Genomic DNA, 15,000 nt, shown 5'->3' on the forward strand with positions numbered 1-15,000 from the left:
AGGATTGGAGGCGTGAACAGATGGCATCAATGGCAATATCATATTCAAAATGAGGATATTAGGAAAGAACTTGACATTGACAGCATCCAGGAATGATTTAGCAGAGCTAATCTCAGGTGGTATGGTCACTTAAGCAGAATGGGAGAGGAAAGATTAGCAAAACAAGTGTTCTGTGCCAGATTGGCAGGAAAAAGACCCAGATGACAACCAAGATATAGGTGGATAGATACAGTAAAAAGTGGCTTTTGAAGACAGAAATATAAGATCTGCAACAGCAAGTAACAGACTGATTTGGAGGAATATTGTAGAAAATTGGAAGTTAGTAATGATGTCATTTTTCATGTAGTACTACGATGTCCTGTACACCCCTTGAGGATATATATATCAGGAATATTATGATGATTGTGATGATGATGATGAGGATCTTTATGAAGAAAAATCATGATAATTATGATAACTTGATCATTATTCATGCAAGTGAATGACAATTTTCTTGATCATGAGTGATTATTTAATTATCATTATGATCATTAATGATTATGATGATTATTGATTATGATTGCGATGATGATGAAGATTATTTTTTATGATTCTGATGTGTTCTGGTATTTCTAATGAGGTTTGCTGATTCGTTCTAATGATGATGATGATTTATTAATTATTTCTACTTACTACTATTTCTCTCCTTGGAAAGAACATTTTGCAATATGAACATAGAAACTTTTTTTCCCAACAACTAAACAACTGGTGATTTTTTAACTCCTTGCGAGGCATTTCAGCACCACAAAGTACACATTTGGCAGGCGAGAGGGCGCAGATCTTTTCATGGCTCTGAGAAGAAACGCAATGAGATATGACAGAATTAATTTCAGCGAATATTCATATGAACTGAAAATCCATATTAAAATTCTTTTCATAACACACACACACGCGCGCGCGCGTTTTTTCTAATTCAGATTTACGATATTGTTAGTAATAATGTACTTACGATAAATATTATGAAAATTAATTCAACATAAAAAATACGAATTTGTTTGTAATAATAATAATAACGCTTCTTTAATATCATGCCATCAAAGAGATTTGTACCTCCCTATACCACATTATCCCTCTAGCCTCTATATGTTGTGTGCAAAATTTGAATTGACCAATGACGCTCGTAGAAAATAACAGAACACAAAGAAATGCCCGATAAGCAGTTATTTTTGGTAATTGGGCAGTGAATGCCTATCTGAGTGGTCCTTATACATAATTATGTACACTCGGGTCTCTTTTTATGCAGATTTAAAGTTATGCGGTACACGCCCACAGATACAAGACCTTTCGACACTTCTGGGCATGTCAACAGAAGGAGAATCCATTCGGATAATAAGGTAATCCAGCGTTTCCCAAACTTTTCCTACGACAGAACACTTCACAAATCCTGACATTTTCATGGAACACCTTGGTTATTTTGTAATGTATGAATTAATAACTAATTGTTAATTTAGCTGATTTTTTATTACTTAATAATTGATCATTAATTATTAATTAATGATTAATTAAATTTGGCCCAATGAAGAAGAAAAGCAATTTCTTTGGAAATGAAAATTGCAATTTTAGATCGCTTAGCAAAAGGAGAGGGATCTACGGTGATTGGTAAACATTTAATTTAGGCGAATATACTCTAAGAGCAATTAAAAAGATTGAAGTCGCAATCTGTCATTTTTGGCACAAAATTAAGTGCCAAATTATCATCGTACTCAAGAGATGCTTTTTTAGAAAAAACGGAACGAGCGCTCGTAATTTGGATTGAAGAAATAACTGAAAGAAGAATTCCTACAAGTGGTTATTTAAGTAAACAAAAAAGCTCTTCGGGTTTATGAACAGATGAAGCAATTGGAGCCGTCTACTTCCGCTTCCCAGCCTGATAAAGAATTTTGGTAGCAAAGGATGGTTATCCGGGTTTTTAAAAAGGAATGCACTTCATAACAGGCGAGGTTGCAGCAGCAGATGAAGAAGCAGCCAAAAATTTTCAAGAGAAGTTAGTCAAAATTATTGAAGGTGATGGTTATTGTCCCGATCACGTGTTTAACGCTGACGAAACAGGATTGTTTTGGAAGAAAATGCCTAGTCGAACATACATTGCGAAGTCTGAGAAAAAAGCAAGTGGGTAAAAAGCAAAGAGCGAGTAACGTTGTTGTTTTGTAGCAATGCATCAGGAGATCGAATGTTGAAACCCCTCCTAGTAAATCGATCTCTATGACCACGTGCTCTAAAAGGCAAAGATCTAAAACAGCTACCGGTATATTGGATGGATAACACAAAGGCCTGGGTAACAACTGCTGTATTTACTGAATAGTTCAATAATTGCTTTGTACCAGAAGTGGAAACATGCATGAAGCAAAAAGCTCTCGATTTTAAAGTTTTATTAATTGTTGACAATGCACCAAGTCATCCGCATTTAGAACATCGAAACGTGCAAGTAGTGCTTTTTCCACCCAAAACAACAAGCATTATTCAGCCATTAGATGAAGGCATAATTGCTACTTTTAAAAATATTACGTTAAATACACTTTTAAATTTATATTGGATAAACTAGAAAATTAATCGTTAAGAGTAACTGACGTTTGGAAAAAAGTTTGCTTAAGTCATGTTCCATCTGCTATCGCTGAAATAAAACCACAAACTTTAAATGCCTGCTGGAAAGTAGCTTGGCCTGGATGTGTTGCAAACAGTGCAGCCATTCAAACATCTACATTATCAGCTGAAATCATTACTTTGGCGCATGAAATTGGTGGAGAAGGTTTTGGTATATTTAGCCAGAACGATGTAGAGGAATTGCTTGTAGATAATGCCTTAAGTGACGATGATATTAGTGGATATCGATTAACTTTAGATATCGTCGAAGATCCAGAAAACGATAGTGAAGCGGAAGAAAAACCTGTTCCCCTCACTGAAAATATAATTCGAGAAGGTCTTGAACTGTGCAATAAATTGGAAAATCATTTTCTTGTTAATGACACAAATTCTGAATGAGCCATTAAATTCCAACGTGAGCTGAAGAACTGTATGTCTGGATATCGCGAGCTGTATAAAAAATTAGTGAAATCATCATCGCAAAGTTTAATCAGAACGAGGGTGAAGCTAATTCTGTTTGTGAAGAATTGCTTTTATTCTTTATTCTTCACAGATCTGTTGCGCTGACTGTCTCTTCTGGTGATGAATGTGATTTCTCATCAGTTCGCAAACATTATCGAATATTGTGTAATAGTGATAATTCTGATGACAAAATGTAGAAGAAAAAAAAGTTACTTTTCAACAAAATTAAATGAATAAAGCTTTAAAACAAACTTAGGCATTTTTATTTTCATAAACGTTTTTATGTGATTTTAGGTTTATTTTAATTCACTGTTTTAGAAAAGTCTGGAACGTATCCCTAATTTTTCAACGTAAGTTCGGTCTTTTTTGTGCGATTGTTTATATGCGGTTTTCTGGGGAACGTATCTACCCCATAAAAAGAGACCCGACTGTACAATTATGAATAGATGTGAATAGTTAATTCATATTTATGACTTAAACGACGTAACACCTTGCACAGGCAAAGATCTCTAGTGTCAAATATTATTTACAATTAGACGTTAATTTTTTTATATTAATCTTCTGCTACGCCATGATTTTCGCACTGTTAAATTTCATTCAACCAAAATTACATCGGAATATTTTATTAATACTTAACAGAAATAATAAGTACGAATTAATATATGAAAAATATGAAAAAAAAATTAAGATGGAAAACTTACTTCCACGTCCCTCCAAGAAACGAACTGGTTACAGTCACCACATGTGAACCGTATAGCAGGACAATCAAGTTCGTGTTTTTGTAAATTTTTACGAAATAAATTAGCATCGCAGTGTCCACACGTCACCATCTCTCTTTCACAAATCAACAAGTGCCTCTGTCGGGAAGAAAAAAAAAAGACATTTCAATAATCTCACAGTTGGTGCATTCACTCGTCAACAAATACCACATACCTTCGTATAACGTTTCCAAACCCATTTGTGTTATACAAATGTTCGTGTTGGTTTCATTTTGAGATAACACAATTATCAAAAATGTATTTATTTAAACACTGACAACCTAAGATACTTAATATATAAATTACACAACATTAAACGCATGGTATCTCATAAATTTTTACAAATATTGTATTATGCAATACTGTATAAGAATGAGGCATAGTGGGGAATACAAAAATATCCTTGGCATATCACAGGATTTGTACAACACTCTTAAGTAAAATATTCAAATATAGTCATAATGCGGTGCGTAATTGTGAATTAATCGGTCTCTGTCCATACAGAATCTGTCAAAAAATGTATACACACTTCAGCAAACGAAAAACCTGTATAAAAATTATAATGCTAAATTTATACAGACATCAAAGGATGAATACAAGTTACTTTGACTTCTACAATTACACGATGTGCTCAAAGTGGTTACCATTAGCGTCCAGACACCTATTATTACGACGAACTTTTGGTTAGGCAACGTTGGCCAAAGTGTGCAGTGCGATTGCTGCGCACGCCGTTTCAATTTCTTTCCGAAAGGCCACCAGTGTAGCTGGTTTTCGACGATACACTACATCCTTTAGAGTCCCACATAAGAAGAAGTCCAAGGGTGGTAAATCAGGAGGACGTGGGGGGGGGGGGGAAACTCAAAGTGGTCTTACGTTCTTCGAACGACAATTGTGCCTCGGCCATTTTGTTTGGCTGTCCTACCGGTCACGTGTTAATGCTAGTATTCATGTGAGGAACGGATCATTCGGTTCTATTTCCGAATATAACTTTTTCATGCAAGAAATGACATTATTCCAACGATCAGGGTTCAGGGTGTTGATATTATGGTTTACAAGTTGTTATCCAATTTGTAAAGAACACGACTGGAATGAGGAATTGAATGAATTACTGCAACCAATTTGAAAAATGTCTTCACTTAGCTGTATTCCTTATTTGTTGTTTTGGTGTACTCCTGAACAAAACTGTTTCACTTTCCTTGGTATGCTTAAGTGTTTAGTATGAATAACGTTTGTAGGGTAAGATGACATTTATGGTGAGATGGTTCCTATTATAAGTTTCCCGTATAACTCCTAACCTTAGTGCATTCACATACTAATGTACCATAAGTTTATAACCTTTCGTGATTGGGTTTTTCTATAATAAATAGACACCTCTTTATGGGAATTTAACCTGGAAATGATTATTTCTGATTGTAGGGTTGAATTATTCTACTCTACAATTTACTGGCCTTACAAGTTTATTACCATCATCATCATGAATCAAATTCCTGACATGTACCCACAAAGGGTGTATAGGATATGACAGTACTACATGAAAAAATTACATCACTACTAACTTCCTACCTACAATTTTCCTCCAAATCAGTCTGTTACTTGTCAAGACTCCAACATTATCAGATCTTATATTTCTATCGTCTAAGGCACTTTGTACCATATCAATCCACCTACATCTTGGTCTTCCTCTGGGTCGTTTTCCTGCCAACCTGGCAGAGAACACTTGTTTCGCTAATCTCTTCTCTCCCATTCTATTTAAGTGACCATACCACCTGAGATTAGCTCTGCTAACGCATTCCTGGATGCTGACAATGTCAAGTTCTTTCCTAATATCCTCATTTTTAATATGATATTGCCATTGATGCCATCTGTTCACGCCTCCAATCCTTCTCAGGACTCATATCTGCGTTCTCTTGTCTTTGGTCAAGTGTTTTACTTCTGGCCCAGCTCTCAGATCGATAAGTTAAAACTGGTTTGAACACTGTCTTGTATACAGCTAATTTAGTGTTCCAATTTCTCTCTTATTCCACATGAATTTATTCAATTGACTTCCTACCATACCATCTATGTTGATTCTGTTTCTCTATTTCCATATTTAATTTACCATCTTCACTAAAAATCGTGCCAGTTGCTAAAATATTTTACTTGTTCCACAGGTTCTCCATTCACAACGCAGTTGACCTTTTCAAGGATTCTACCTATTTTCATTGTCTTTGTCTTTTTATTGCTGACCTTCATACCATATCTATTACAACAGTTATTCAATTTAGTCAGGGAATCTTGCAGACTTGTAGCGGATTTATTTAGAAGTATAACATCATCCGCATAAAGCGACGAGCTGACATTAACATCTCCAATTTTGATATCAGGTTTAATACCACTTTTCTTCATAATGTGATCCATGTAGATAATGAATAACAGAGGGGATAATGTACATTCTTGTCTCACACTAGATTTAACATTAAACCATATTCCTGTACTTCCTTCAATTCTAACTGCTGACTTACAACTCAAATAAAGACTAAGTATTGCTTGATATAATGCCCCATTGATACCTTATAACTGTAGCGTATTGAATAGCTTCTCTCTTGGCTCCTTGTCATATGCCTTTTGCAGATCGACAAAATTTAAATAGAGATTTTTGTTCTATTCCCATGATTTCTCCACTATTTGTCGTAAAATTAAGATCTGATCCTGCCAGCCTCTATTTGGCCTGAATCCAGCTTGTTCTTCACCAAGATTTTCTTCCACAATTCTTCTCAAGAAAACTTGCATAGATCTTACCAGGAACACTCAGTAGGGAAATACCTCTGTAATTCTCACATTCAGTTTTATTTCCCTTTTTATATATGGGTACTATGAGAGCTCTACTCCAATCATCGGGAATTCGTCCCTCTGTCCAGGCTTAATGAACTATGCAGTGCTGCCACTGTAAGACCTTTATACCACCATACTTAAACAATTCTTGTCGAATATCATCTACTCCTGCTGACTTCCCACATTTCAAGCCTTTGATGGCTTTTGCTACTTCAAGTATGTATTCCTGACTGTATGCCTGTTGAGTGCTTTTTACCACTGTGCTATCACTGCTTGTTTCATTTAGTTTTACACAGGGTTTAGCTTTCTTACATTTGTCTCTGTATTCTCTAAGAGCACAAGCAGACTTATTTTCCAGGAACTTTTGATATCCTTTCTTCTTTTCCTTCACTGCCTCTTTAACTTCCTGTGTCCACCATGGAGTTCTGATTTTTCTATCCTTGCAGACAACCTCACCACATGCTTCTCTGGCTGAATCAACCAGGGTTTTCTTCAAGGCTTGCCACTGAATCTCCAAGGTTTGGTTCCTGTTCTCAAACTCTTTCAGTTTTTCTTCAATCATGTTTGTGTATTTTAGTCTACAGTTCACATCTGAGAGCTGCTCAACTTTTATTCGCTTTAAAACTTTCTTACATGTTATTCCTTTCAATATGAAATTCAATTTTATCCTGCTCAAGACTAAATAGTGATCGCTTCCAATTTCAAATCCTCTTTATACTCTGGTGTCCTGCACCAGGGAGATAACATCACTATCAACAATAACATAGTCAATGAGACTTTTTCTTATTCCTTGCCTCTTCTCTCCATGCGAATTTGCACATTTTTATGTTGGAACATGGCGTTAGTAATAACCAGTCCACGTCCTGAGCAGAAATCCAACAAATATTTGCCATTATTATTAGCTTTGCTCTTTTCTCCAAATTTTCCCAAAATATTTTTGTATGTCTGACAAACATTTCCTACTCTGCTATTTAGCTCCTCAACAATGACCAACTTTTCCCTTTTCATTGTGTCAATTGCTTTCTCTAAAAACTCAAACATTCCTCCACTTCTACCATAGTAGAACCTTCTGCGGAACCATAGGCAAAAATTGGTCTGATTGTCCAGTTCCCATTCTCATATTTATTTGCCCACATCACTCTACTTGAGACTGACTGCCATTCGACACGATTAGCCTCATATTTAGTGTTGAATACTATGGCTACTCCTTCTTTTCCTTGATTCTCATTGCCTGAATATAACATTTTGTGTTTATTGCTCAGAAAGATCTCACCAGTTTTTATCTTTTTTGTTTCAGTCACCCCTATTATGTCGATCTGGTACTTATCTAATTCCTCAGCTAGCTCCATTTCTTTGCCATTCAGGATTCTTATGTCGATATTACCAATCTTGAACTCTGGTAATGTTGAGTTCGGGTAAGTTATAGGATTTGTTCCTGTAGCTGACTTTTCACTGTTTGCCCTGGTTCCCTGACGAAAACAACGGGGGTCTTGTTTAACCGGGAGACGCCCCAGCCGGCATGAAATTTTGTCATGATTTTACCATCATTTTGTATATTGGTTTATTATCTTCGGCAGTAATTCATAAAAGCAAAAGTAGTTCCAAACCTAAAACTGAAATGCTATGAACTCTATTTGAGTATTGTCAGAATATTGATTACGTAAGCTTGTCTCTTTATATACAAAATATGCATATTTATTATTTGTGAATAAAAGTATGAATTTCATGTCAAAATAAATCACTTAGTTCTAATATTTTATTTATTTCTGTTGTGAAAGTGAAGTTCATGGGAATATTACAACTTACGTTGAATTCATTGCTAGGAAACATCTCTTTGCACCAAAAACACATATCAGTGTCCATTCGATATTTACTAGCACACGACTTCCTGCTTGATCCCATTTCTTCAAGTGCCGCTACGAAAGAAAATAACACCCAAATATTAATTTAAATGTGCCATCAATAAACTTAAGTAGAATAAAATTTATGAACACAAATTTTATTTGAAATCTTAGAAGAAATCCTAAATAAACATTGCATAAAAAAAGATACAGAAAGAGTCTCCTTAGATTAATTGACATCCTTCATGCTTCCATAAAGATAAAAACAAATTCTTTGGGACTATAACAGCCATATTAGCTTCGCAACAAAAATCAGAATCATGAAAGCAATGGTTTTCCCTCTGGTACTGTATGGGTGTGAAAGTTCGACCCTGAGAAAGAGTGAAAGAAGGAAGACAGATGCATTTGAATTATGGGTTTGGAGACGCTTACTACGAATACCATGGACTGCATAGCAAACCAATAAATCAGTGACAGACAGAATAAAGCCAGATCGCACCCTCGAAGCTATGATCATCAAGCAAAAATTGTCATGCGTTGGACATATTATGTGAGAAAATTACAGTCTGGAGAAGATCACGATGCTTGCTAAAGTTAATGGAAGCAGGAGAAAAGGAAGACCAAGAATTAGATGGGTGGATGGAGTGTGCTTGGTGGTTCTGAAACACATGGTCAGGGACAGATCAGAATGGAGAGCGTATGTTCGTGGAGTCGCCATGAGTCGGAAACGACTCGATGGAACATACCACTCACATAACAGACATGATAAAGTTCTTCAATTTTTCCTTCGCATTTTTCCTTTGCATTATTCTAAAGTCAGAGGAATAAATACCAGATCCCTGTTGGTCATCAATAGTGGAATTCTAGACATCCGAGGTTTACCAGTTAAGAGGTTTTCAGATCACTTAGAAACTAACTGTTCATGGATTCGTCTCATATCTTCTTTCGCGTTAGATACAGTGGCCTGTCACAGTCAAGAAACTCGTCTTATTACAAAACGTAATACTGACTGTGATAGGGGATTAATTCTAACTGCACTGATTACTATGGCTGTATATAAATTGCGTGTGTTCTTCTGGCCGGTTTGCTCGTTTTGTGGGATAAAAATGTGGGGTGGAATGTAATTTCAATATACAGTCTTTACAATATATACTAGTTTAGGTAATGTCCCCCTTAAAGCACTTGGCACAGGGACATTATGGTACGAGGATGTTTAAATTGATTTATATAAAAATTCCTTGGGTAGTATCCATAACATTCAACAGCTGGTCTAGAAGAATAAATCCGTATCGTTCCCACTACGGCAGTTCCATAAAACATATGCCAGTGAGATAAACACATGATAATGTAGAATGCCTCACCAAGTGGGTCGTACGAATCAAGATATAAAATTGCAGTTATGGTTTAGAAAATGCGACGAAGTCCTTTTCTATTTCGATGGAATTTTACTAGTTAAAGTTGTTTAAGGATTGGAACTAATAATACGTGCCATTTAAGGGTACTGATTATAAGTACCTGACAATATACTCCGCATTTGCCATGAAGAAATCATTTCACAAATACTGCAATTTCGATCAGATGCCCAGAGCAAATTTTTGTCCTATTCTATGCTCCGGAAATGGCGCTGCAGTTTCTTACAAATCTACAAGAAGTCATCATTGAAGAAGAACCTAAAAAAGTATTCAATATGACGATGTATGATAACTGAAATAGGGGATTTTATAAATCCATTCTTATTTCATAGCCAAACACTGATCTGAAACTTAAGAAGTTTTGATATTTGACATGGAGCTTATGAGAATATAATCAACAACATTGGAGATGAATTAGCTTTCGATACTTGAGAGTGTTCAGTTGAAAGTGTTCAGAGCAATAATGAGTGAACCCGGAAAAAATGGATGCCATGCCAACGAAAGCAAACCCAGAAACAGTGGACATGACTGGCCTCTGATTCATCCTCTCCCCCAGAATTTTCAGGAGAACATTGATTTTGAAATTATAATCCTACTTCATAAATATCCAATTTTTATACACCTTTCCGACCGGGATTAGATGAAGGGCTAATTCTGGTCACAACAGCAACCAAAACCCGGTTCTAAAACAGAAGTTTGCTTAACTAACAAGAGGGGCAAACAGAAACTCCCAAAGTAACGAAAAATATAATTAATATATGAAAACTGAACATCCACGACACTTCCTGCTTTCCCCATGTCTACAATATAATATACAATCTGTGAACAGACATAGTTTCCTCCAAAAATTATAACTTTGCTGCCAATACTTTAAAAATTAGTGAAATTAACAAAATGTTCTAATTATTTTTGTGTAGTTAATTTTGTAAACTGATTAAAAAGTATTGACTACATTACTCTCATTGCATCCCCACTGCATGAGCTAATCAATTCAGACCAATTTAACAGGTCATTGCTTCTGTGGTCTTCGCTATAAATGCGCACTCAGCTGATCTTGTTCATTTTTCATTTGACGTTTTCATTCCTGATGTCACGTCAGCTATGCTCGCATGTGTTAGTATAGACACTGTTATACTGAATGTAATAATAGAGATAATATGAAATCACACGACAAACAACATACTGTTCGTGTTAATGTTAACATAATAGCATTGCTTTCTCTGGAGACCCGCTGTAATATTGTACCGACCCTCTCGGTTCGCTGCAATATTTTTACTTTGGGTGCCCTGTTCTTATGAGTTGTTAGCGCAACGTACGAAGTCGCTGATAATAGATCGATTCAAACAGTTATTCAGTATTTTGGCCAAGTATTATGCTATACAAAACACGAATATGAATTAGAATAACAGAAGTGATCATTTTTACTTACCGAAGAGATGGTTGATGTTTACTGCAGCAAATCCTGTAGGTTTTGGATAGAAAAAGACAGATTTTCGTTCGGTTGACGATCAACTGAAGTGGACTTTAATCGAAACGCCTTTCATTATCACACAACCTCCTTTTATCGCTAAGCCTTTTGATAGCGCGATAAAAATATTTCAAATAATAAAATTATAATAATAATAAATCAAATAATAATAAACTGTGTGTCATGGGTTCTATTATTTTATTTTCTATAACTATTTTTGATGTAACATGATTTCGACCTTTAAATGCCATGACGTTTGTTGTCTTTTGTGAAATTTAAATTGTGCTATTGACTTATTTTTTGACGAATTGATAAATATATATACAAAAAATTAAATTTTTGTATTTTTTTTCAATAATTGTTCAGCACATAAATATAGTCTATACATGACTTTCCTAATATTTCTACTCGTAAGACTTTTATTCAGGATTTTACTGTAACTTTTGTAACCTATATTTAATAAATTTATTCCTCTGTAGTTTCCACAATGATCTCTGTCTCCTTTCTTAAATATAGATACATAACGTTAGATTTTAACCAATCTGATGTTACTTAACATTTCCACCAACAGTTAATAAATAACTTTGAGAATATTATGTAAATATTCGCCATCATATTTCCAAAGCTCAGAATCTATGCCTTCGAATCCGGTTGATTTTCTATTTTTTGATACCTTAATTGCTTCTTTTAGTTCTTCCAATTTTATTGGTTCTATATTAGTGTTGGTTTCTTCATTATTGTTTTCTGTTATTAAATTTGGATCATAAAAATACTATAATGTTTTATCCATTGTTTATCTTGTACTACGTTGATTTGTGCTGTATCTCTTTCTTCACTGTTTAATTTCCTTAATATTTTGTAGGCTATATCTTGTCTTCCATGCATGTCGTCTTCTATTTTCTTAATAAATCTATCCCAAGAATCTTGGTGAGCTTTCTGCACTATGGTTTCAGCTTTATTTCTTTCGTTTTTGTGTATTTCACCTGTTTGCTTTGTATAGTATCGAAGGAGTGATTTTGTGTGCCATTTGTTTTTCTTTTATTGCATTTTCTATATCTGTGTTTCTTTATCTGTAACTATATCTTCTAGATCTGAACAAATTTCATTTCCTCTGTAAACGTGCACACGTGGAACTAGTTTTTGATTAGTAATGACGCAATCAATTATAGATCTCGTTCCTTTGCCACTCCAAGTATATTTATGACATTCGTTTTTAAAGTATTAGTTATTTTAAAATTATCGAAAATACAGAAGTCTAATAGTTCTTGCCCGTTGTTATTCATGCAAATTTCTCCATGTTTTCCTGAGACATTTGGGATGGACTTATTTCCCACTCTAACATTAAGATCTCCTGCTATTAATATATAAGTATGTCTTTTAACCTGTAGAGTTTGCCACTTATTGTTCAGAGTTTGTTGTGTAGATGGTTTATGTGGCTATTCCAGTTCATATCTGCATCGAAGTAAATTCCAAGGTATCGTATTGTTTCAACCTGAGTGATTGTAGTGGTTTTGCTGTTCTGTGTGTTTTTTATGTTGGAAAGTGGATGTTGGATGGTTATATATTTGTTATCAACTGGTCGAGTCAGTGGATTTCTGAATATCATTAATTTTGTCTTTTCTGAGTTTAGGTGTATGGAGTTTTTCGTGATCCAGTCTATGATCAGATTTATGTCATGTTGCATCTTTGTTTGGGCTATGCTTGCGTTATTATGGATGGATATTATTGTTGTATTCTTTGCGTATTGGAATATCTTACCTTTGAGTGGTAACTGATTAATATCGTGCGTGTAAATGTTGAATAGAGTTGGGGAGAGTACAGCTCCCTGTGGCACTCCACAGGTTACTGGTAGCTCTCTGCTTCGGTTTGACCCGATACGTGTGATATGCTTTCTATTTTGAAGGTAGTTTGTAAACCACCTGTGAAGAGGCCCATCTATTCCAACATGCCTCAGCTTTTCTAACAAGGTTTGATGTGTGAGTGTATCGAATGCTTTAGTTAGATCAATAAAGACTACCATGGCAATTTTGTTTTTGTCTAAGGCGGTATTAATTACGTCTGTAAAGTCTTCCAAGAGAGATGTTGTTCCCTTATTTTTCTGAAAACCATATTGTGTTTTGGGGATAATATGAAAGCTCTCAGTGTATGCTGTGAGTTTCTTCAGTATGATCAGCTCCATAATTGGATTGATAATTGGTAATGTTGCTATGGGTCTGTAATTGCTGATTAAATTTCTTTTTCCATGTTTGTATACGGGTGTGATTATGGCGATCTTTGGCATACGTGGTATCTGACCTGTTTTAAATATTTTATTTATTCATTTTAGTAGGATAGGACTTAAACTAGTTGCATGTTGCTATATATCTTTAGGTCTTATACCATCAATTCCTGGGCCTTTGTTTGGTTTGATTTGATGTATTGCAAAGAGAAGTTCTGCTTCTTTTATGGTTGGGAACCATAATGTCTGTTTTGATTGTGGTCCAAGTGGAGAATCACGTTTTTTGATTGGGGGAATATTTCCGTGCAGTTCTTGGATGGAGTCTGCAAAGTATTGGTTAAAGTCATTTGCTAGTTGTTGGATAGGTTTTGCGTCTTTCATGAAGCTGTGTTTTATGGTTTCGGAGGCGGTGGTGTTGGGAACACAATCTAGCAACTCATTGATCAGATGCCAGGTTTGTTTCATGTTGTGTTGTGCAGAGTTTAGTTTGTCTCTGTAGTAGTTTCTTTTTGCATTTCTGATTTGTGTTGTATAATAATAAATGAAATAATAATAATAATAATAATAATGGTGATAAAAAGGTTATTTTTCACCAAAAGAACTATTGAAATTGATTTTTAATTTCTTTGGATTAATATAGGTCAAATTGATAAAAAAAAAAAATGAGTAAGAAAACCGACAAGTTTCGCCAACTATACTGTTTGACTTCGTCAGGGTAAAATTAATAGATGTAAAACAACGTAAATACAAAAACTGTTCACTACAACTGTTTCATGAATGAAAGAACTGAATACAATGATGCTTTTACAAAAAACAGAAGATCGCGTACATCACACGCATGGAGCGTGTATGATTTATCTGTTATTATGTAGGAACGTTCTGTAGTTGGCAGCAAAATTTAATTCTGGCATGTTAAATGGGTTCTCCAAATATCAGGCAGGATTAATACTTGGTTTCTGTTTAAGTTGTGTTTGGAACGGATCACTGTTATGGCTTCTTTTATGACGAGGGAGAGGAAATCCTCCTCTAAGTGGGGAATGGAGCTTATGTCCCATTCGATGGTACCTAGGACAAACCATGCCATTCGATGGTATGGTTTGTCCTAGCAAAATGAAATACTAACCCCGAATTTTCTTTCTGTTGTTGTTTACGTCTCCTACGTGTTCTTTTTTCCTGATTTCTAAACTTCGAGTGGTCTGACCAATACAATTTAATCCGCATGAACAGGGGATATTATAGACTCCGGCGTATTTGAAAAAAGCATGGCTGTCTTTCGGTGATCTTAAGAATTGGCAGATTGTCTTAAAAGATTTAAAAGCCACTCTTATATCAGTTTTCGCTATGACGTCATAGTTTTTCGCCAACAGTACAGTTGGCGAAATTTGTCGGTTTTCTTACTCAGTTTTTTAAA

This window comes from Typopeltis vanoorti, chromosome 6, assembly GCF_054136105.1.
Source record: "Typopeltis vanoorti isolate ZY-2024b chromosome 6, IOZ_Tvanoo_1.0, whole genome shotgun sequence".
Classification (NCBI taxonomy): Eukaryota; Metazoa; Arthropoda; class Arachnida; order Uropygi; family Thelyphonidae; genus Typopeltis; species Typopeltis vanoorti.